The sequence below is a fragment of the Stomoxys calcitrans genome, chromosome 1, assembly GCF_963082655.1.
Source record: "Stomoxys calcitrans chromosome 1, idStoCalc2.1, whole genome shotgun sequence".
Taxonomy (NCBI): Eukaryota; Metazoa; Arthropoda; class Insecta; order Diptera; family Muscidae; genus Stomoxys; species Stomoxys calcitrans.
The window spans coordinates 209,962,133-209,986,535 of record NC_081552.1 but is presented as its reverse complement, the minus strand read 5'-3'; the positions used below and the strand labels follow the sequence as shown (position 1 = coordinate 209,986,535).

The following is a 24,403-nucleotide window of genomic DNA, read 5'->3' as shown; positions in this document are numbered from 1 at the left end:
GAAATTCAAAGTCGTTTTCAAGGCAATAAACGCTATAACCCCTTCATTTTTTCGAATATCGAAAATTTTAAAGCATTCCGCAGTTTGAAATTCGAAGACGATTCGTAAAATAAACAAATTTACTTGGAATTTCACATTTTATGTTTTTCGCATTTTTTTAGAAAAGGCTACCCCCTTATGAAAATTTTAAATTTTTGACGCGAAAAAATTTTTCGAGTTGAGTTTACAATATTGAAGATTATGACAAAAGAATCGGTTTAGTTCAACTCCTATGCATTTTCTTCAAAAAACAAGTCCAAAATCGCATAATTAATGTACGAAAAATGTTTTTTTCGCTTCGAAATTCAAAGTCGTCTTCAAGGCAATAAACGCTATAATCCCTTCATTTTTTCGAATATCGAAAATTTTAAAGCATTCCGCAGTTCGAAATTCGAAGACGATTCGTAAAATAAACAAAATTACTTGGAATTTCACATTTTATGTTTTTCGCATATTTTTAGCAAAGGCTAACCCCTTATGAAAATTTTCAATTTTTGACGCGAAAAAATTTTTCGAGTTGAGTATACAATATTGAAGATTATGACAAAAGAATCGGTTTAGTTCAACTCCTATGCATTTTCTTCAAAAAACAAGCCCAAAATCGCATAATTAATGTACGAAAAATGTTTTTTTTTCGCTTCGAAATTCAAAGTCGTCTTCAAGGCAATAAACGCTATAATCCCTTCATTTTTTCGAATATAGAAAATTTTAAAGCATTCCGCAGTTCGAAATTCGAAGACGATTCGTAAAATAAACAAAATTACTTGGAATTTCACATGTTATGTTTTTCGCATATTTTTAGCAAAGGCTAACCCCTTATGAAAATTTTCAATTTTTGACGCGAAAAAATTTTTCGAGTTGAGTATACAATATTGAAGATTATGACAAAAGAATCGGTTTAGTTCAACTCCTATGCATTTTCTTCAAAAAACAAGCCCCAAATCGCATAATTGATGTACGAAAAATGTTTTTTTCGTTTCGAAATTCAAAGTCGTTTTCAAGGCAATAAACGCTATAACCCCTTCATTTTTTCGAATATCGAAAATTTTAAAGCATTCCGCAGTTTGAAATTCGAAGACGATTCGTAAAATAAACAAATTTACTTGGAATTTCACATTTTATGTTTTTCGCATTTTTTTAGAAAAGGCTACCCCCTTATGAAAATTTTAAATTTTTGACGCGAAAAAATTTTTCGAGTTGAGTTTACAATATTGAAGATTATGACAAAAGAATCGGTTTAGTTCAACTCCTATGCATTTTCTTCAAAAAACAAGCCCAAAATCGCATAGTTAATGTACGAAAAATGTTTTTTTTTTCGCTTCGAAATTCAAAGTCGTCTTCAAGGCAATAACGCTATAATCCCTTTATTTTTTCGAATATCGAAAATTTTAAAGCATTCCGCAGTTCGAAATTCGAAGACGATTCGTAAAATAAACAAAATTACTTGGAATTTCACATTTTATGTTTTTCGCATATTTTTAGCAAAGGCTAACCCCTCATGAAAATTTTCAATTTTTGACGCGAAAAAATTTTTCGAGTTGAGTATACAATATTGAAGATTATGACAAAAGAATCGGTTTAGTTCAACTTCTATGCATTTTCTTCAAAAACAAGCCCAAAATCGCATAATTGATGTACGAAAAAAATTTTTTTTTGGCTTCGAAATTCAAAGTCGTCTTCAAGGCAATAAACGCTATAATCCCTTCATTTTTTCGAATATCGAAAATTTTAAAGCATTCCGCAGTTGAAAATGTTTCTTTTTTCGCTTCGAAATTCATAGTCGCTTTCAAGGCAATAAACGTTAAAATCCCTTCATTTTTCCGAATATCGAAACTTTTAAAACATTCCGCAGTTCGAAATACAGATACAAATTTAAACATGCCGTGGTGACTTGCGTTTATTCAAGAAGTAATAACTCATATTTGTATTCAAAAATAAGGTTTATTAAAGATCTTATATTGCAATATTATATTATATCATTAACTGTTGTTGTGGCTGGTTGTTTGTTAATTCTCGGTGAGTTGATTATTGGTGGACAGTGTGTGGTGAGTTGCTTCTATAATTTTTTGGGCCTCTTTGAGTTGAGTGATGAGATGCTTAATGAAGGGTGAAGTGAATGATGCAGTAGTGCATGATGATGTTCGCCATAATTCTTACAGTTGACCTTTGAAGTGCAATCTCTTGATGAATGGCTCCGAGCAAGACAGTTCTCACAATATTGCTTCTTTGTTATAGTATGGAAGTATGGAGTCGATCTATTGCTTTTATATTGAAGAATCATTTACAATAGCAAAGGGATTGATAGAGCCAGCATACTTGCACTCATGTATTCTTGGGTTATGTGGAGCTCCTAAAAAGAGAGGTAATTTCAAATTGTTAATTATTGAGAGATACAAGTAATTATGTTGAGAAATGAACAATATCTGCTGCAATTAAGAAGTAGAATGAGATTCATACGGAAAAAGGCACAATTTTTCTATGGGCCTTGTAAGTATCCCACCGGAGGTACGAATATTGGCTACTCACTTCTTGATCTCCTCCGGTGTATATTTCCCATCCCAATTTCGACTCATTTAGAGGTCGTCGATGATAGCGACTAAACTATCTTTGCGAATATTGGGGACAGAATTCTTTAATTTATAGCGTTTTTGTAATTTTCTTAAATAGTCATCTTGCCATCGAATGGCCAATTGATGCTAGAATGATATTATCCTATCTTATCATTTTAAAAGATATAAAGGGTGATTTTTTTGAGGTTAGGATTTTCATGCATTAGTATTTGACAGATCACGTGGGATTTCAGACATGGTGTCAAAGAGAAAGATGCTCAGTATGCTTTGACATTTCATCATGAATAGACTTACTAACGAGCAACGCTTGCAAATCATTGAATTTTATTACCAAAATCAGTGTTCGGTTCGAAATGTGTTCATTCACCGTAACGTTGCGTCCAACAGCATCTTTGAAAAAATACGGTCCAATGATTCCACCAGCGTACAAACCACACCAAACAGTGCATTTTTCGGGATGCATGGGCAGTTCTTGAACGGCTTCTGGTTGCTCTTCACTCCAAATGCGGCAATTTTGCTTATTTACGTAGCCATTCAACCAGAAATGAGCCTCATCGCTGAACGGTGAATGAACACATTTCGAACCGAACACTGATTTTGGTAATAAAATTCAATGATTTGCAAGCGTTGCTCGTTAGTAAGTCTATTCATGATGAAATGTCAAAGCATACTGAGCATCTTTCTCTTTGACACCATGTCTGAAATCCCACGTGATCTGTCAAATACTAATGCATGAAAATCCTAACCTTAAAAAAATCACCCTTTATTAGAAAAGTTTAATTCAGGCAATGTCCTAAAAGCTCCAACTCCAAGTAAATGCCCTGGTGTATGAACTGACATAACATTTGGATTGTCTGAGAGAGCAGAGATTGGCTTTACGCGTTCGACCGCTATCATGATTTTCACTGACGGACGGACATGGCTAGATCGACTCAGAACGTTGAAACGATCAAGAATATATATATTGTACTTTATGGGGTTTTAGACGAATATTTTGAGGTGTTACAAACGGAATGACGAGATTAGTATACCCCCATTCTTGTGGGTATAAAAACAATATGACCCAATAAATATCAAAGGTTTTTTCGTCCCCACCTTTTGAAATGGTTGTGAATGTTTCCCATACGAATCTTTAGACTTTTTTCCATCAGCAACTATATCTGTCCGTGGCAACTTGTTCTTCTTGCTCTTACACTTTGAAGTAGTTTCGCAACGGATAAAATATGTAAATGTAAAAATATTTATGACTATCTACTGCTAATTATGGGTTACCAGCGACCTTCTCAGGCGACAGAGTACGAATAATGGACATATGCACATACACACACATACATATACCACACAAAAAAGGAAGAAAGGAACCGAGCCTTGAACTGGCATACATATGCGACATAAGTGGAAAAAGGAAGTATTTAAAAAGAGAGCAACATAGACGACAATTGCAGAAGCTTTCACTTTTAAAACCTAAGCACTATGGGATTAAGTAGGAAAAAGTTGATAATCTACTTATGAGGAAACGTGTAGGAGAAAAATTTCCAAGCAAAGGGCTTTAGAAAGATCACAAAAAAAAAAAACAAATAACAAGTAAGAGGGTGCTAAGTTCGGCCGGGCCGAATCTTATATACCCTCCACCATGGATCGCATCTGTCGAGTTCTTTGCGTAGTATCTCTTTTTAGGCAAACAAAGAATAATGAATAAGGACGGAGGAGCTATATCAAGTTATAGTCTGATTCGGGGCCCAAGAAGCAAAATCGGGAGAGCGGTTTATATGGCAGCTGTATCAAGCTATAGATCGATTCAGACCATATTGTACACGTATGTTGAAGGCCATGGGAGAAGCCGTTGAACAAAATTTGTACCAAATCGGATGAGAATTGTGCTCTATAGAGGTTCAAGAAGTCAATATCCTAGCTGTATCAGATTATGGACCGATTTGGACCATACTTCGCACAAATGTTGGAAGTGATACCAAAACACCACGTGCAAAATTACAGCCATATCGGATAAGGATTGCACCTTCTAAAAGTTCAAGAAGTCAAGACCCAAGATCGGCTTATAGGGCAGCTATATCAAAACATGAACCGATTTGGCCCATTTACAATCCCAACTGATCACACTTATAAGAAGTATTTGTGCGAAATTCAAAGCGGCTAGCTTTACTCCTTCAAAAGTTAGCGTGCTTTCGACAGACAGACGGACGGACATGGCTAGTTCGACGTAAAATGTCACGACAATCAAGAATATATGTACTTTATGGGCTCTTAGACGCATATTTTGGGGTGTTACAAACAGAATGACGAAATTAGTACACCCCCATCCTTTGGTGGAGGGTATAAAAACGGATTAAGTTCGGCAGTGCCAAACTTTTGATACCCACCACCATGGATATATCTGTTATCAACTATATCGATATTAAAATCCAAGCATAGGCCAAACAGCACCACACCCCCTCACGCATTCCGTGAGGACGTCGAGTGGGAACATCTTTACGGACAGTAAAATGGCCATAAGGGAAATGACAACCAGGACGGTAGATCACGATCAATCTTAGAATGTAATCTGGAGATAAACGCCTTCCCTGGGGATGGCACAATCCACATCGTTTGGTTGCCGTGCCATAACGGAGTAAGGGGGAATGAAGGGGCAGACGATTTGGCGGTGAAGGCCGAAGGACTGCCGTCAATAAACTTGGTTAACCCGAAGCCTTTTAGGTCGACGCCGTCCGAGATAAGGGTGTGTGCGACGAACGCGCATGAAACACTGTGGAACAGCGAAACAGTTGCAAAGACGGCGAAAATCCAATGGAATCGTGAGAGGACGAGGCTATTATTGAAAGGAAGTAAAAAGGAGGTCAGTATAGCTTTTGGTATCATAACGGGACACATAGGACTACGAGCACACGTATGCAAAATCGGTGTGGCAAGTGCGAGTATGTGTAGAGCATGTGGGGAATATGATGAGACGTTGGAGCATTTTCTGTGTCATTGCCCGGCTTTCGCAAGTAAAAGACACCGGTACATAGATGGGGATACAATACCAGACATGAACCAACTTAGGGACGTGGCATGGAAAAAATTAGGGATTTTGTAAGTTGCACGCAATTCCTAACTAAAAATTTTCTTTTTCGAGGTTACTTTTTAAAGCGTCCTACGTGTATGTCCATAGTGACCATGGGTGGATTAATATCCGCTCCTTCTTTTCAATCAAACCTAACCTGGGCCGATCATAATCATATTTGGTTCAGATGCAGAGAAACTTTATACAAGTAAAAGTTCCAAATTTTAAAGAAATCGGGTCATAAATCTTTTGTGGGCTAAATGCCGAAATCGGCAGATCGATCTATTTGGACGGGCTGTGTGGCGGGAGTCTTAGTACAATTTATTGGATTATAAATGCGTCATTTATGTTCTTAACCCCATATAAATTGATCGGTCTTTATAGCAGCGATATATCTAAATATGGTCCAATCTGGACCATATTTGGGTTGGATGTAGGGAGTCTTGACTATTTTTAGCAAAGTCGGGCAATAAATGCATTTGGTATACGCCTAAGATTCAAAATCGGCATATGGGTCTATAAGAGAGCTTAATGAAAATTTGGTCTGAAATATACCATATACGGGTTGAATGTCGAAGCCCTTAATACAATTCACGGTTTCAGCCCAATCGGATACAAAATACGGAGTTTATGGCCGTAAGATCCTTAAACGCCAGACCGATCAATATGGCAGATATATCCAAATATAATCCGATGTGGCCAATCGGATCCAAAACCTCCTGCGTATAGAAGAAATACGGGTCTGTGCAAAGCTTCAACTCAATATTTCAAGTTTTAAAGACTGTAGTGTGATAACAACTAACGAACGGACAGACGGACATCGCACAGTGGGAAAAATCGGAAAATAACTATTAAAAAATATGCCATTTGAGAACGAATGGAGATTTGAAATTCTATATGGTTAGAGATGAGATGTAATCCAGATAATGATCAAAATTTCAAGGTCCTAGGTGATCCGGGCGCATCTTGGCGGGCCCCCAAAAGTTGGTTACCTTGGCATTTCGAAAAAAAATTCGTTTTTGTTGGATAGTGTCATCCTTACAAAAAAAGTCCGCTTAAAGTATACAATATATCCACCGGCTTGGGGGATATACGAGTCTCAATTTTTTTTTGTTGAAATTTTGACCTAGATTGGCTTCGTTTTTTGCAATTTACGAAGGCATTTGTGTTTCCATTTTTATACCCTACGCCATAGGATGGAGGTATACTAACTTAATCACTCTATTTGTAACTCCTCGAAATATTCGTCTAAGACTCTATCAAGACGATGTAGCCATGTCCGTCCGTCTGTTGGTTTATATCACGCTACAGTCTTTAAAAATAGAGATATTGAGCTGAAACTTTGCACAGATTCTTTTTTGTCCATAAGTAGGTTAAGCTCGAAGATGGGCTATATCGGACTATATCATGATATAACCTCCATATAGACCGATGCGCTTATTTAGTGCTTAAGCCCACTTGTGTTGGGCCACACGACATCCTTCTTCAATTTGGCTTTAATCGGTCCAGATTTGGATATAGCTACCATATGGACTGATCTCTCCATTTCGAGTTTTGGGCCCATAAAAGGCGCTTTTATTGTCCGACTTTGCCAAAATTTGGGACAATGGGTTGTGTAAGGCCCTTCGACATCCTTCTTTAATTTGGCCCAGATCGGTTTAGATTTGGATATACCTGCCATATAGACTGATCTCTCGATTTAAGGTCTTGGGCTCATAAAAGGTGTATTAATTGTCCGATTTTGCCAAAATTTGGGACAATGAGTTGTGTTAGGCCCTTCGATATTCTTCTTCAATTTGGCCCAGATCGGCTTTGAGCTGGATATAGCTGCCATATAGATCGATTAAGGTCTATATGGCAGAAAAGGCGTACTAGTTGTCCGATATTGCCAAAATTTTGGACAATGAGTTGTGTTAGGTCCTTCGATATCCTTTTTCGATTTGGCTCAGATCGGTCCAGATTTGAATATAGTTGTAATATAGACCGATCTCTCGATTTAGGGTTTTGGGTTTATAAAAGGCGCATTTATTGTCCTTTATCGCCGAAATTTGGGATAGTGAGTTAGGTTAGGCCCTTCGACATCTTTCTGTAATATGGCTCAGTTCGGTCCAGATTTGGATATAGCTGATATATAGACCGATCTCTCGGTTTAAGTTTTTGGGCCCATAAAGGCGCATTTGTTGTCCGATTTCGTAGAAATTTGAGACAGTGAGTTGTGTTGGACCTTCAACATACTTCTTCAATTTGGCTCAGATCGGTCCAGATTTGGATATAGCTGCCATATAGTCCGATCTCTCGATTTATAGTCCTGGCCCCATAAAAGGCACATTTATAATCCGATTTCACCGAAATTGGACACAGTGGCTTATGTTAGGATTTTCGACATCTGTGTTGTATATGGTTCAGATCGGTCTATATTTAGATATGGCTACCAAAAAGACCTAAATTCTGTACTAAAAAATTGAACAATGACTTGTATTTATTAGACCACTCAATTTCCGTGTCGAATTTGGTCGGACCATATTTCGATATAGCTGCTATGGGGCCATAAATTATGTATTTTTCACCGCATTATGACGAAAGGTGGTTTACATATATACTCGAGGCGGTGGGTATTTAAAGTTCAGCCCGGCCGAACTTAATGCCGTTTCGCATTTTAAAAGGTTTCGTCTCTACGCCAAAAAAGTGTGTGCCAAGTTTGAAGACGATTGGACTAAAATTGGAACCTATAATTTATACGGACAGACAGACAGTCATAGCTAAATCGAATCAGAAAGTGATTTTGATTTATCTAAAATTGGCAATTTTTGGACAAAAAAATTATTTAGCCTTAACTCGCAAAGCACTGGTTCTATGAGCTCTATCTTAAAAATAATAATCAAGCCGATCGGCCAGTAAATGACTGTTTGGCAAGAAATTCAAAATTTGACATGCTTGAAGTGACCAACTTTCAAGGCCAATGGACCAGCTCCAGGGCCTACTGGGGTTCGTGCATGCAATATGTATTACATTTCTCTATCTTTTCAAAAGATCTAAAATAATTTGCAAGCTTTTTCGATTTGGCAACACTGTGCGACGTTAAGTATTGTCCTGATTTTAGATTTGGTGCTAAAGGTCCTATTGAAATTTCCCTTGAAATAAGGTTATTGTAGACTTGCAAATCATGATCCTTAAATCGGTCGTTAATATCATGGCTTATGCGTCTTGAACGCTTTTCTATCTGTAGTCTACCTTTTTAATAAGGTCAGTTTCAGCTTTATCACAAAACATGCAGGCTGTCACTAAACATTAAATTAGGGTTTTAGGCTAACATTTTGTATTTAAATCATCCCACTGTCCCTTATGTGTCATTTATCAAGAGAAAAAAGGTGACTGTTTATTGTTGTGTGATGTCAAAATGTCGCGTTAAGTATCTACGAGTTGAAAACGCTCATAAAAAAGAGCAAGCAATGCGTCTCTCCTACGACGACATCAAAATTTAGGTTAGATGACAAACACTTACATTCACTGCGTGCCGCCAAAGTTTGCCATGAGTGTGGTAGATATATTATTTGGGTAGTTGGCAAATTTATTCATTCCTCCCAGTTGATGGGGAGTCTTGCTTTAATTTCGTTTATTTTTATGCTTGGGGCGGAAGTTGACGGAAGGCAGTACATTAACAGGAAACGGAAGGAGAACAAGCGTAAAAAGCAACAACTAGAAAACAAAAGGGCAATGGTGCATTTAAGCAAGACCACCTCCTACTTACGTGAAGAAAACTTTTGGCAACGTAATATTGTAAAGCTGAAAAGGAAATGTCTTCATTCACATTCGTTCATTTAACTGACCTGACTTGGCATTGTTGGTCTTGCGATAGTTATTGTGAAACAGTAGGTACATTAATGGGCGATACGAAGCGAAGTGAGTTTTTACATGGAATGGTTTTAAAATGTCAAAGTCTTTCAAAGTTTTCAAGGGAACGTAAAGGTGACTAGTAACAGTACTGTGGTTAGGCGAGGAAAATTGTAAATAATAAGAAATCAATTAGACAGATTTTAGGGTTTATATAACAAGCAGGCCATGGTAGCGCCGAATTTAGCGCTAATCGCCGGGGTTCGAATTCTGGCGAGAACATCAAACAAATTTTCAGCGGTGGTTGTCCCCTACTAATGCTGGCGGCATTTTTAAGCTACTATGCAATGTTAAAACTACTCCCCAAAGAGGTGCTCCTTGGTGTCTAAGGGTCCTCCCCACCCCCCACAACGCCTCAACAGACCATATTTACCAATTGGGGCAATATTGATATCAAATGCTAGCTTTTCGGAAGTTGAGTACACATCTGTTATAAGAATTTGGTTCAAGGTGTCTACAGGGCCTCCCCAACCCCAAAACACCTTAAACGGGCATGAATGTCCAACGTCACAAAATGGTCCTTGGGAGTTGTCAACGAATCTGGCATACATGTTTGGGATAGTCTGTGACCGGCCCACCCACTAAGTACCCTTCAATAGGACGTGTAGTTCGACCGGGATAATATGTGAATTAAAAGAAAGGTCTATGTCAGTAGAGTTCGAATCTAATGTTGATATAAGAATTCAAGAATCTGGGTCATGTCCAGCCATTCAGCAGGACATTTATATAGCGACAATAAAAGACTGACATAAATTGCTACTTGGGCCTTAGCGTCGGAGGGAGCGACGCTCTCCCCCCAATAAAAACAACACTAAAATACCATGTAGTACGACCGAGAATATATTGTCAGAAGACAATCCCCCTCCACCTGCGGATCTTTAAAAATGTGCTATCCCAAGTGGTAGCTTTCAAATATGATTTTGAATGCAGATAACCAATACAAAAAAAAATTAATTAGTGTGAATCAGAATGACACCCGTCGCCCAGAATATCTTGATAGCCACCTTCAAAATGCTTGACATTATAGGGCTCAAACAAAATCGTGCTCTAGCACGATGCTGATATTATTTCAGGGTCCATCCCCTAAACATTCTGTCAACAGGCCATGTTTGTCTAGAAAACAAATTTGATATCTAATTTTGAGACCAAGTGTTTGGGGGAAATCTCACCCCATACAGTTCTCCTAAACCAATTGCAATTGCACTTCAATTAATAGGCATTTAACTTTAGAGCACGATGCTGATATTTACAGGGCTAAGTGCGTGAGCGGCCGCCCTAACCTACATACCCCTCAAACTGGACATATTGGTGCATTATGGCAAAACGGGGCTCAAATCTGATATCTGTTTTAAAGCTAAGTGTTTCAGGGCCGACTCATCTTATACACTCCTCCTGAACCAAACATATATACCGAATATAGCAATATGTAGCTTACATGTGGTCTTTGGGAGTAGAGTATGAATCAGATATCCACTTTTGGTGCAAAGGGTTTGGCTACTCCAATTCACCACCAAAATCAAGAGAATGAAGTAGATCTAACATCCAAACTTTAATGGGCGGAGCCTCCCCTTACCCTTTTTTCAAAAACGCCAGATCTCGGAGATGGGTAGGGCGATTTAAGCGAAATTAACTCAAAAATAGAAATTTGGTATACTTATTTAAAGTAGGCGAATGCTAATGTAAGCCAATAATGACAATGAATGCAAATGTAAGCTTAAATGAAAGGTATTTGAGACTAAAGCACCACATCCCCATACTGGACATATTTACCGAACATAGCAATATATGGTTCAAATGAAAGAAACTTGGGAGTAGAGCACCTATATGATATCCACATTGGGGCAAAATATCTAAAAGGCCCTAGCAGTGCCCCCAAAAAGGACTTTTCTCCTGACCATGGCAGTATAGGGCTCAGATAAAATATGAGAGTGAAAGAAGGCACAGCGGAGCGGGCCTTGTCCAGCAAGCAACCATATGTGATATTTTTTGGTCTATGAATTCGTTCGGGGGTTTAAGGGTCATTTATATTTCGATGCTAGACGTTCTCCACTCTTAAAAGACTTTATTTAAGCCCGATATTCTCATGGGGATTTTGGGAGTGGGAAGGACCCCAGGGTGGTGGCAGGAGGGTTTGCGGGGTGGTGTGGTCCCCCAGAAACGTGGTCCTCAAAGTGGGTGTGAATTTCATGCTCTACTCCCAAATGCCTTTTATTTGAGTCCCATATTGCCATGATCGATAAATACGTATGTCCGATTTAGCGTTTTTTTCTGAGATGAGAAGGTCCCCCAGACATTTAGGCCTGAAAAACTATCAGCATCGTGCTCTACTCTCAAAAACCAATTATTTTAACCCAATATTCCCATTGTTTTAAAGGGAGTTTAAGGGATGAGGCGTCCGCAACCCTTAGCCCCAAAAATTGGTTATGAAATTTGTTTGCTAATCTCAAATAACTTTCATTTAAACCTCGTATTGCCATGGTCGTTAAATTTGTACTTTTTATACCCACCACCGAAGGATGGGGTATATTCATTTTGTCATTCCGTTTGCAACACATCGAAATATTCATTTCCGACCCTATAAAGTATATATATTCTTGATCAGCGTAAAAATCTAAGACGAGCTAGACACGTCCGTCCGTCTGTCTGTTGAAATCACGCTACAGACTTTAAAAATTGAGATATTGAGCTGAAATTTCGCACAAATTCTTTTTTGTTTATAAGCAGGTTAAGTTCGAAGATGGGCTATATCGGACTATATCTTGATATAGCCCCCATATAGACCGATCCTCCGATTTAGGGTCTTAGGCCCATAAAAGCCACATTTATTATCCGATTTTGCTGAAATTTGGGACAGTGAGTTGCGTTGCGCCATTCGACATCCTTCGTCAATTTGGCTCAGATCGGTCCAATTTTGGATATAGCTGCCATATAGACCGATCCTCAGATTTAGGGTCTTAGGCCCATAAAAGCCACATTTTATATCCGATTTTGCTGAAATTTGGGACAGTGAGTTGTGTTAGGCCCTTCGACATCCTTCGTCAATTTGGCCTAGATCGGTTCAAATTTGGATATAGCTGCCATATAGACCGATCCTCCGATTTATAGTCTTAGGCCCATAAAAGCCACATTTATTATGCGATTTCGCTGAAATTCAGGGCAGTGAGTTGTGTTAGGCCCTTCGACATCTTTCTTCTATTTGGCCCTGATCGGTTCAGATTTGGATATAGCTGCCATATAGAGCGATCTCTCGATTTAAGGTTTTGGGCCCATAAAAAGCGCATTTATTGTCCGATGTCGCCGAAATTTGGAACGACTTGTGTTGGGCCCTTCGATATTTGTCTTCAATTTGGCTCAGATCGGTCCAGATTTGGATATAGCTGCCATATAGACCGATCTCTCGGTTGAACAATGACATGTACTTATAAGCATTTGGTCTAAATCGGATGATATCTATAGAGTTGCTATGGGGCATAAGGTATGTATTTTTCACTGGATTTTGACGAAATGTGGTTCACATATATACCCGAGGTGGTGGGTATCCAAAGTTCGGCCCGGCCGAACTTAACGCCTTCTTACTTGTTGGGGAAGGGCGGTCCCACATTTGGATATCAGATTCGTATTCTGCTCCCAAATACCTTTACTTTGGCCCCAAATTACGATGGTCAGTAAATAATTGCTGTTTGTTTTGGGGAAGGGGTAGACCCCTAGAAAATTGGTAGCGGAAGTGGGTGTCATTTTCATACTTTACTCCCCAATACCTTTTATTTGAGCCCCACACTGACCTGGTCGATTAATATGTTTGCTTTAGGAGTGTTTTGGGGAGTGGAAGGACCCCCAAACACTTAGCCCTGAAAATAAATCAGCATCATGCTCTACTCTTAAATATCACTTACAACCCCATATTGCCGTTGGCCTCAAAATTGGATACCAAATTAGTTTTCTAATCTCAAATACCTTTCATTTAAACACCTTATTGCAAAAGTTAACAAATATGTCCGGTTCGGGGTATGGGCCTAAAAAACTATCAATATCAAGCTCCACTCTCTTTAAGACCCTAATGGTCATGGTGAGCAAATTTCGTGGTCGACTCCCAAATACCTCCCATTTGAGTCCCATATTTCAATAGTCGGCAACTATGTCCGGTTTGGGTGTGTTTTGGGGGATGGGACGGCCACTGAGTGACTTAGCTCTGCATTTATATATCAGATTCGTTTTCTACTCTAAATAACCTCCAATTTCAGCTCCCATTTGCAATGGTCAGTAAATACATCCAATTTGGTTGGTGTTATAGGGGTGGGATGGTCCCATAGACACCATTTACCAAATATTGATATCAGATCCGTGCTTTACTCCCAAAGACCTTTCATTTGAGAACCATAATGATATGGTCGTAACTTTGGAGAGGCAGCATCCCAAATACTTGGTCCCATATTTGGATATCAGATTCGTATTCTAATCGCAAATACCTTTCATTTGAGTCCCATATTGTCGTGATAGGTCTACATATATAATTGGTAAGTTTTGGAGGTGGGGTGGCCCCCTAGGTGTCCCATCCAAACTTTTAGGTACCAAATTTTTGTTTTTAGAATATTATAAGAGAGCACACCAAATTTCGCTTAAATCGCACCACCTATCGCGGAGATATGGCATTTCTGAAAATTGGGGTAAAGGGGAGGGTCCACCCCCTTCAGATATCAAAAAAGTATCCTATTTTTACAACGGGAACATTATGTAACATACGTGAAAATTTCAAGACAATTGGTTCAGCCGTTTTTCAGTTTATACCGAACATAAAAACACAAATTGATTTGTATACAAAGGGTGATTTTTTGGCGTATCAAACAGAAAAGGTCACAGTTTGATACGGTTTATGGGCTGGTGGCATCATTGGACTGTACTTCTTCAAAGATGATGCGTAATGGTGAGCACTACCGTGGGATGATATCCAACTTGTTATACCTACCACCATAGGATGGGGGTATACTAATCTAGTCATTCTGTTTGTAACATCCCGAAATATTGATCTAGGACCCCATAAAGTGTATATATTCTTGATTGTTTCAACATTCTGAGCCATGTCCATCCGATCATCCGTCCGGTCGAACGCGTAAAGCTAGCCGCTTGAAATTTTGACCAGACATTTAATTTTGATGTAGGTCATTAGAGATTGCAAATGCGTCATATCGGTTCAGATTTGGATATATCTCCCATATAAACCGATCCCCCGATTGGACTTCTTGAGCCCCTGGAAGCCTCAATTTTCATCCGATTTGTCTGAAATTTTGCATATAGTGTTCTTATATACCTTCCAACAACTGTGTCAAGTACGGTCTGAATCAGTCTATAACCTGATATAGCTCCCATATAAACCAATCTCCAGATTTGACTTCTTGAGCCCCAGGAAGCCTCATAACCAGATATAGCTCCCACATTTTAGCAGAAGCCATGGTGGTGGGTTCCCAAGATTCGGCCCGGTCGAACTTAACACGCTTTAACTTGTTTTTGCCCCAAATGCAAGAGTTTGACTTGCGTGACATGAGGTTTCAACAAGACCGTGCCACATGCCACACAGCAGGCGTAACAATGTTCTTATTGAGAGGCGAGTTCGGGACCGGTCAATTGGCCACCTAGATCGTGCGATTTAACGACTTTAGACAATTTTTTGTGGAGCTATGTTCAAGCTCATGTCTATACAGACATGCCCGCTTCAATTGGCGCATTGGAAGACAACATTGAAGCATTTATTCGTGAGATACGGGCCGAAATGTTGGAAAGAGTATGTCAATATTGAACTAAGCGGATGCAGTCACGGTCTACATTTGCATAAAATAATCTTCAAACATTAATTCATATGGACCGTACTATAGATTCAAATAAAGATTTCATGCATTTTTCTGAATTTAATGGGTTTTTTTTTTTTTTTGAAACTTTTCCTATAGCTCTTAAAAAATTACCCTTTACAAGAGGTTTAGAAAACATCTTGCCTTGGCATAAGAGGAGCGATGGGGACCACGCCAACTAGGGCACTGATGACTATTCTAGACATCCGACCACTTCGGCTTTGAAACTTTAAGTGATGGAGTAATGGATGTGGGTAAGGAGCAGATCATACCATAGCCGTATAATCGAGGCGATGATAGGGAACCTGGAAGGAATGGAAGAGGTTTCCCATCGGATACCTGAGATGGCACCAGGTCGAGTGGGAGGCACTGCTGCCAGCGGCACAGTCATGGATTGACGGAACTCTAGTCTTGCCATCTGAAAGATCATGCTGCGCAGATAGTTCAAAGCTAGGGGACAAATTGCGCTTGGGTGTCTTCATTGACAACTCAGGAGCTGAGATTTGTTTTCGACTGCCTGGCCATAATATGGTTCTGCAGGCATAGATCCAGGCGATCAATGAATGCGTGATATGGTACAGTCTTAAAGCAAGGACGTCGAGTGTGAACATCTTAACGGACAGTAAACTGGCCATCATGGCAATAACAACCAGGACGGTAGTAAATTCATGAGCAGTCTTGGAGTGTAAGGAGGGGATTAACGCCTTCTCTAACGCACCCAAACAATCCGCATCGTTTGGGTGCGTGGTCATAGGTGGAAGGAAAGAGACGATTTAACAGTGACGGCCAGGGGTCTGTCGTCAATAAACTTGGTTAACCCGAAGCCTTTCGGGTCGACGCAGTCCGAGTTAAGGGCGTGGGCTACGAACTGTTGAACAGCGGAATGGTCGGTGGGACGACGAAAATCCTATGGGAAAATCCATATTTTGAGAAAGACGAGGCTATTACTGAAAAGAAATAAACAGGAGGTCAGCATAAATTTCGGTATCATAACAGGACACATAGGACTATGTGCTCACTTATGCAAAATCTGTGCGGCAAGTGATAACATGTGTAGGATGTGGGGAAGATGATGAGACGTTGGATCATTTCCTATGTCATTGCCTGGCTTTCGCGGCTAACATCGGTACTTAGGTGGGGACACAATACCTCCCATAAAACAACTTACGGCCTGATATGGAAAACAATTAGAGATTTTGTTAGTAGCACGAAATTCCTGACTTGGATTTTCTTTTTCGAGGTTACTTTTCAGGATTTAAAGCGCACAACAAGCCGATTATTGGCTTAGGGGTATATCCATAGCGGCATGGGGCGGATTAATATCCGCACCCCCTTTTCCATTTAACCTAATCTAATAGTCTATGTGTCTTAACACAACTTTCAGAATATTTTTATTTTATTTGCAATAACTCTGAAATTCGGACATGTTATATTTGCATAAAATGCTTCCTACCCTGGTAAAAGTTGGGGTAGTGAAGTGAATTATTTATCGCTGTATCCCCTGCAGAGCAAATTTATTCATTGTTTTTTAAGGCAATACCCTGAGACCACTGTAAGCTGTGTCAAAAACCAAAAACAAAGAAAAAAAAATGTGGTGTTTCTGCTGACGCCTACTTAAGACCACAAACATGACGCTATTATTAACCGAAAGCAAACACGCATGGATGTTTTCAACTCCCACAATGTGTTTCCGCTAAAATGAAATGACGGAAAGCTTCAAGAAAACAAAAAACCAACGAGCTGTTGCTTTTGTTGTCACATACAAGCGCAACTGATGTGACAGTGAGTAGCTGGAAGGATATCAGGAGAACCAGCATGAAAACAGCGACAGCGTCAAGGAGCAACATGTTAATATGTAACGTCGCAGCTCAGGACTACAACCATAAACTAAATACACACGCGCTCAAACACACACACATACTCACTCAATGCCAGTATAAAGACAAACACGAATTTTTAAATTAAAAAAGTGCGTTTGTCTATAAACTCACAACTAGGCTATGTGGAGCAACAGCAGTGTCAGGTTATGAACGAGGACGACCAAGACAGGACATCACATCATAAAGTACCTTAGGATAGTAAAAAAAGGATAATAAACATATAAAAACGTATGGTCATCATAGGTATACGTATGAGTGAGTAAGAAGAAGCCAGTGGCGGAAATGGTGGAAGGCATCAACAAAGGGCCTTAATGCAAGAAAATTTTACTGAATTTTTTTATAGAAATTTTTTTCAGAAGAAATTTGTAAAAAAATGTCTTAGGGTTAGGATGGATAGCCCAACCTTGTACCACAATGAGTTAACTCTAGCCAATTGTGATACTAAATAATAAATCTCCCATGAACATTCCTTTAAAGAACAGGGGATACTTCTTTCATATCAAAGTTTTACATGGCAGGATACCTCACAAATATAGGCAGCATTAGTAGGGAAGGGAAGGCAGTGGTGGAATGGCTGAGATATAATGTCATTTCGACGATTGGCATAAATATTTTCTCAGACAACGTATTTCTGAAAACGAAAAACGGCCTCGACTGCCGCAGATCTCTCAACGAGATGCCTGAACAGCTCAAAATTCACCTGTTCTGCGTGCCGGGCCACAGAGATATCCCAGGGAATTGTATTTTATTTGCCTTTAGCGACATGTAAGATAAGTTTTCAGGACCAGGCCCGAAGGACAACGAATGATAGATGATCACAAAGAGGGGACAGTGAGCATTCCAAAACTATGTGACATAATCTAGAATTGAAGAGGTCTACTGCTTTGCTGTCATTGGCTAGAGCAGACGTCTCAGTCATTGTGTCCTGTCTAATCGGAAAACATGCTAACAGACTGAAGGTTGTCAGTAACAACTTTTGCAGAAGCTGTGAGGACATCGAAGAAGAAGAGACTATAGAACACCTTCTGTGTGTATATCCCGCACTTGCAGTCACAAGGAGTTCCACATTGGGTTCGCATTTCTTTGAGAATCTGTCTGATTTAGCAGATGTAAACATTCGCAAGTTATTGGGCTTTTTAAAACGATCTGGATGGTTCAACGGTAGGACCTAAAAGGCATCTTCCTTCTAGTTTTCCTGTGGTATCACAATGACCGAAAACGTCTAAGTGAGTCTGACTGCCACTTAAACCTAACCTAACCTAGTAGGGGAATAACCACTGAAGACAATTTTTCTCAAGTTCATGCCGGCATTTGAAGTGGCCTTCGGTCTATTGTAATATCCTACTGAAGAAAATAAATGTGGGTGAGAGCTTTCATAAAAGTGTAAGATATATGAAACAAAAAAGGGAATACAAGACAAGAGTCATAGGGAAGAATTAATCGGGCACGTTCACACGTATGGTCTTCCCTGGAGCATCGGTGCACACTTATATAAGTGTCTACTCTGTGAGTGTACTGTACTTTTAAACATAGTACCGGTGGTCCTGCATGTCTAAGCCTACATGACGGGGTACAGTCGGCCAAACGGCAAAAAAATTGGAAATAAGTCTAAAAATTGTTATCTGTTAATCTTAGAGGTGGAAAATGTTCAAGTCATTTGTGGAGGAGGATATAGGCTTTCAGGAAAGTGCTGAGGTTGGTCCTTATCTTTAATACAACGTGAGATATAGGGTGTCAAAGTTGACTACTTTTGACTTCTCCAACCTTCTGGGGACCATAACTTTTAATCGTTTTGTATCAAATTTAGTCAAATTAGCACTTTAAGCTTTTTTCAATATCTCCACTTTGTGAAAATAGAAAGAAATGATAATACCTTCATGGCAAAAATTTGAAATCTATAGCTGTAGTTCAAAAGTTATGACCCCCAAAAAGTTAAAGATGTCAAAAGTGGTCAACTTTGATACCCTGTATTAAAGATATTTGCCTGCAGAAGCACCTTCTTGAAAGCCTCCTCTACAAATGTCCAGAAAATTTTGAGCCGCTAAGATCAAGAGATAAGAAATTGCTGACTTATTTAAACATTTTTTGTCGTTTGGCCCACTGTGCGGCATTGAAACCATCCCCTCCTATCCACGTACCTGATAAGACTTCCCAGATTGCAGAGATCGATGGAAAAATCGCCTCCCTAAAATGGAAAGCTTGTGTCCCTGTAGACCCGGACAAGAGCCGAGCAAGTGCAAGGATAAGAAGGAGACTTTTGCAGTAATCATAACGTGTGATAAGGATACGAGTGGCCATATGTTCTATCGCACGGTGGCCGTTCATAACTCCTGTAATAGTACTTAGTGACCTTTTGTCAAAGCCCCCTCTACAAGTTCGACAAGTTGCTCGTATGTAAGACAGGCGATTTATTGGCTCTAAGTAGAGGAGCCCTTTCTGCCTTTAACCTCCGCCCTCTGGATTCCCGGTATACCATCTAGTTCGAAAATTCAACTCAAACCGCGAGCCCAGATTTTTTCAGGGATACGAATCACTCACCCACCTACATCGACCTTACTGTCCTCAAATGCAAGGGCCGTCATACTTATCACATAAGTCCTGAGTTTTGTAGATGAGGAGGGCCCCAGGATTTGATTTGCGGCTATCGTCCCGCAGTCTCACCGACATACCGATGTCAAGTGTCTTGGTATGCCAATCCAGTACTTGACGGCAAATTGGAGCCATCTGTGAAGATCGAGGTCTCACCCACTTCCAATATTTCATCCGAATCCAAATTGAAAAATGATGTCGAAGGGCCTCACAAAACTCACTGTCCCAAATTTCAGCGAAATTGGACAAAATTGGATTGGACGAAATTGGATTGGAAAGCTCCTTTTATGGGCCCAAGACCTCAAAGTTGAGGTCGGTCTATATGGCAGCTATATCCAAATCTAAGCCGATATGGGCCGAATTGGTCAAGGATGTCGAGAGGCCTAACGCAACTCAATGTTCGAAATTTTAGCGAGATCGGATAATAAACGTGCTTTTAATGGGCCTAAGACCTTAAATTGGTCTATATGGGGGCTATATCCAGATATAGTCCGCTAAAGCCCATTTTCGAACTTAATCTGCCTATGGATCAGATTATGGGCAATATTCAGCAAAAAAGAATTTTGGAAATTGGACCACAAATGAAGATTTGGCAGACCGAACAATTTGTATACCCTACACCACTACTGTGGTACAGGGTATTATAACTAAGTGAATAAGTTTGTAACGCCCAAAAGGAATAGAGATAGACCCATTGATTACTACACCGATAGACTCAGAATCACTTTCTGATTCGATTTAGCTATGTCTGTCTGTCCGTCTGTTCATGTTAATTTGTGTACAAACTACAGTTCGCAATTTTCATCTAATCATCTTCAAATTTGGTGGGCATGTTTTATGGCCTAGAGACGAAGCCTATTGAAATTGGAAAAAATCGATTCAGATTTGGATATAGTACCCATATACAATATATGTTCGTTCGATTTCTAGTAATACTGTAATAAAATGGTCGTTTGTTAAACGATTCTCTCGAAATTTGGCAGGAAGGATTTTCCTGTGACTCCCGACATTACAGGTGAATTTCATAAAAATCGATTCTGATTTGGTTATAGCTTCCATATATATGTTCGTCCGATTTGCAGTAATATTGCAATCAAATGTTCATTTGTTACTCGATTCTCTCGAAATATGGCAGGAAGGATTTTCTCTTGCTCCTCGACATTATAGCTGAATTTTATAGCAATCGGTTCAGATTTAGATATAGCTGTCATATATGTAAATTGCCCGATTTTCACTTCTACAGCCACTGCGAGAGCATTTTTTGACCAATCTAGCCAATATTTTGCATAACGCTTTTCTCGACGAGAATAATGTTGTCATTTGTGAACCGCGGCTATTACAGTTTGAACATATTTGCTCGAAATGTGACACGGATTGTTTAATAACCCATCTGAAAACATCCGGCAAGGTCCATCAAAAATGGTTCAGAATTAGACATAGCTCCCACTTTATACCAATAGGGTAGGTGTAGGGCATTATAAAGTCGGCACCGCCCGACTTTTGCCTTTCCGTACTGGTTCGAAATGCCGAGGTGACCAACTTTAGGACCCTGGCAAGAGGCCCCCAGACCTACTATCACCTTGAAATTTTGCACATGATCTTGGTAACACCTCAGCCCTAACTATTTCAAATTATTGTAGTTATCACGATCCCTTCTGCAATGGCATATTCCTGAGTTTTTTCAATTCTATCCCACTGTGTGTCGCCTAGTCGTGGCCCTAGACCTCTCTAGGGCATTATATTGAAAAAAGTTTGCTTTAGAGAACATTTTTTATGAATCTTTTCTCTAGAGAAAATTTCATAAACAAATTTACTTCAGAGAAAACACCACTTTCCCAGGGATTGAGAACTCAGACATGGCTTAGCTTTTTAGTAGACAACAAGTAAAAGAGCGAAATAAAATCTCCTGAAAAATATGCCAAGAAAATCATCAGTCATTGCCTTCATGCCAAGTTTCTGTTCAATTATTTGATTAACATTAAGCTTCAAAATATAAGGCCCTTATAGGGAATGTCAACCATTAATTTCCATCACTGGCTCCTGAAACACGTGTGAAAGAGTGTGTGTGTGTGGGTGTGCGAAAAATAGTAAATTATAGTGTGTCCTAGGGCCCTGTGTGCTTCGCTTTGTTTTAATAGCTACAATTTCTCCTGTGTCCATTTCAATGGCAAACAATTGTTGTATTTTTACTAAGGTTATAATGTAGTCTTACCCGGAATTCGCTGGTTAACGGACGTGTTCGCGTTTAAGTCATAAACTCCCTTAAAGATATTTTGAAACTATTCGCAAATTTAAGTGAAAAAATAATTAAAATCCTGTGCTTTGAAAGAAACTCTAGCTATGAAGGGTCATTAAAGCCCCCTGTTGCGCTTAAGCGGGAGCCATAAAGTGCCAATTAACTTTTAAACATAGGAACCAGATTAAACCAATCAATCAATCAAGCTACACCCCAACCGTCATTATCATCATGAAGCGACAGAATTTTTTTGATGATCCCCAAGGTGTGCTAGAAGAAATCCAAAATCAAGCTCGCCTGTTGCAGCAGCCACAGCAACAAAATGGAATGCAACCACATCAACCAAACGGACACCAACAGCAACAAGAGCTCCAGCAACAGCCACCTTCAACCATTCAACCTTCCTCCAGTCAAATAGTACCACAGCAAAGACGTCGTCTATCCACCTTTACGGCCCCATCCATGGTGCACAGTTTATCAGCTGCCCCTTTGACAACGACCCCATCTCCTTTGGCCTACCATTCAACCACTTCTCTGGGTAATGAGCAGCAACGACAGGCAATGGGACCCATGAACTTTCCTCCCAAACCAGGCATTCTGAGGCTGGATATGAGTAAACCACGACGTTCATCAGGTGGTTCTGTTGAGTTTCGCATGCAGCCCCATATGTTTGGAGCGGTAAGTTTCCTTTGTACTTTGTACCATTGCCATACATTGTGCGTGTAATCTTTGGAGATTTTAAAGTGCCGATGTTAATGGCCCTTAGGTTTTGTCCCCAGTGTTTACACTGTGAGAAATGCAATTAATACTTAATGAAAATCTCATGGATTTCGTGTTCAAACAAAGTGATTTGGATAATCCGACATTTCTGTTAAATGTAGGTATTTGAGAGTCCAAATTGCTTTTAAGTTACATTCTAGCGTGTTTGAACCCAGTTAGGACCCTAATGTTGTCATGGGGAACATTTTTTTCTGGTTGTGGAAGAGCACTGTTAATGGTTACGTATAGCTAGGGGGAGTTGCAGATAAAGAAGAACTTGCTACATAATTACTAAGCATGGCAGTTACGGGGGTTATTTCGCATAACACATGAGAAAGTTAAATATCTAGTTTGAGCTAAAGAAAATTTTTTTCCGCCATATGATAGGAAGGGGGTTGGTCTTCTTCGACTACCTGGCACCAGAGCGGGCTGGAGTGAGGGCATTCGCGATTCGATTTCCTGAGAGGGACGAATGGAGCGCGAATGCTGTATTTGAGGAGGATGAGACCTCGATCTACACAGATAGCTCCAAGATGGAGTCAGGGACTGGATTGGGGGTCTACTCTGATGCACTCAATATCAGTAGATCTCTGGGACTGCAGGACGAGTGTACGGTCTTTCAGGCAGTGGTCTGTGCCATTGTGGGAATAGGCTTCGGGCCCACAATGTGACGCTGACATGGGTTCCTGGGCATGTCGAAAAGCCTAACATAAGTCACTGTGTCAAATTTCAGTGAAATCGGATTATAAATGCGCCTTTTAAGGGGCCAAGACTTTAAATCAAGATATCAGTCTATATAGCAGCTATATCCATATCTGGATTGATTTGTGCCAAGTTTCAGTAAAATGTCGAAGAGCCTAATACAACTCACTGTCGGTCTATATGGGAGCTATATCCAAATCTGGACCGATCTGGGCCAAATTGAAGAAGGATGTCGAAGGGCCTAACATAACTCACTGTCCCAAGTTGTGGCAAAATCGGACAGTAAATGTGGCTTTTATAGGCCTAAGACACTAAATCGGCGGATCGGTCTATATGGCAGCTACATCCAAATCTGGACCGATCTGGACCAAATTGAAGAGAAGAAGGATGTCGAGAGGCCTAACACAAATCACTGTCCCAGATTTCAGCAAAATCGGATGATAAATGTGGCTTTTATGGACCTAAGACCCTAAATCGTCGGATCGGTCTATATGGCAGCTGTATCCAAATCTAGACCGATATAAACCAAATTGCAGAAAGATGTCAAAGGGCCTAACGCAACTAACTGTCCCAAATTTCAGCAAAATCGGTTAATAAATGTGGCTTTTATGGGTCTAAGACTCGTAATCGGCGAATCGGTCTATATATGGGCTAGATGAAGATATAGTCCGATATAGCCCATCTTCGAACTTAACCTGCTAATGGACAAATAAAGAATCTTTCAGCTCAATATGTCTATTTTTAAAAAACTGATCAACAATATATATACTTTATAGGGTCGGATATTTCGATGTGTTGCAAACGGAATGACAAAATGGATATACCCCCATCCTTCGGTG

The 24,403-nt window shown here is 39.8% G+C and overlaps 1 long non-coding RNA gene across 1 annotated transcript in view; it reads right to left on the bottom strand.

Annotated features, from left to right (window-relative positions):
* Positions 1 to 1,960: 1,960 nt before the first annotated feature.
* Positions 1,961 to 24,403, bottom strand: part of LOC131995517 (uncharacterized) — a 289,133-nt gene continuing 266,690 nt past the window's right edge. The window contains exon 5 of the long non-coding RNA XR_009397473.1: positions 1,961 to 2,389. This is a non-coding gene — a long non-coding RNA (uncharacterized LOC131995517). The remainder of the gene's footprint in view (positions 2,390 to 24,403) is intronic.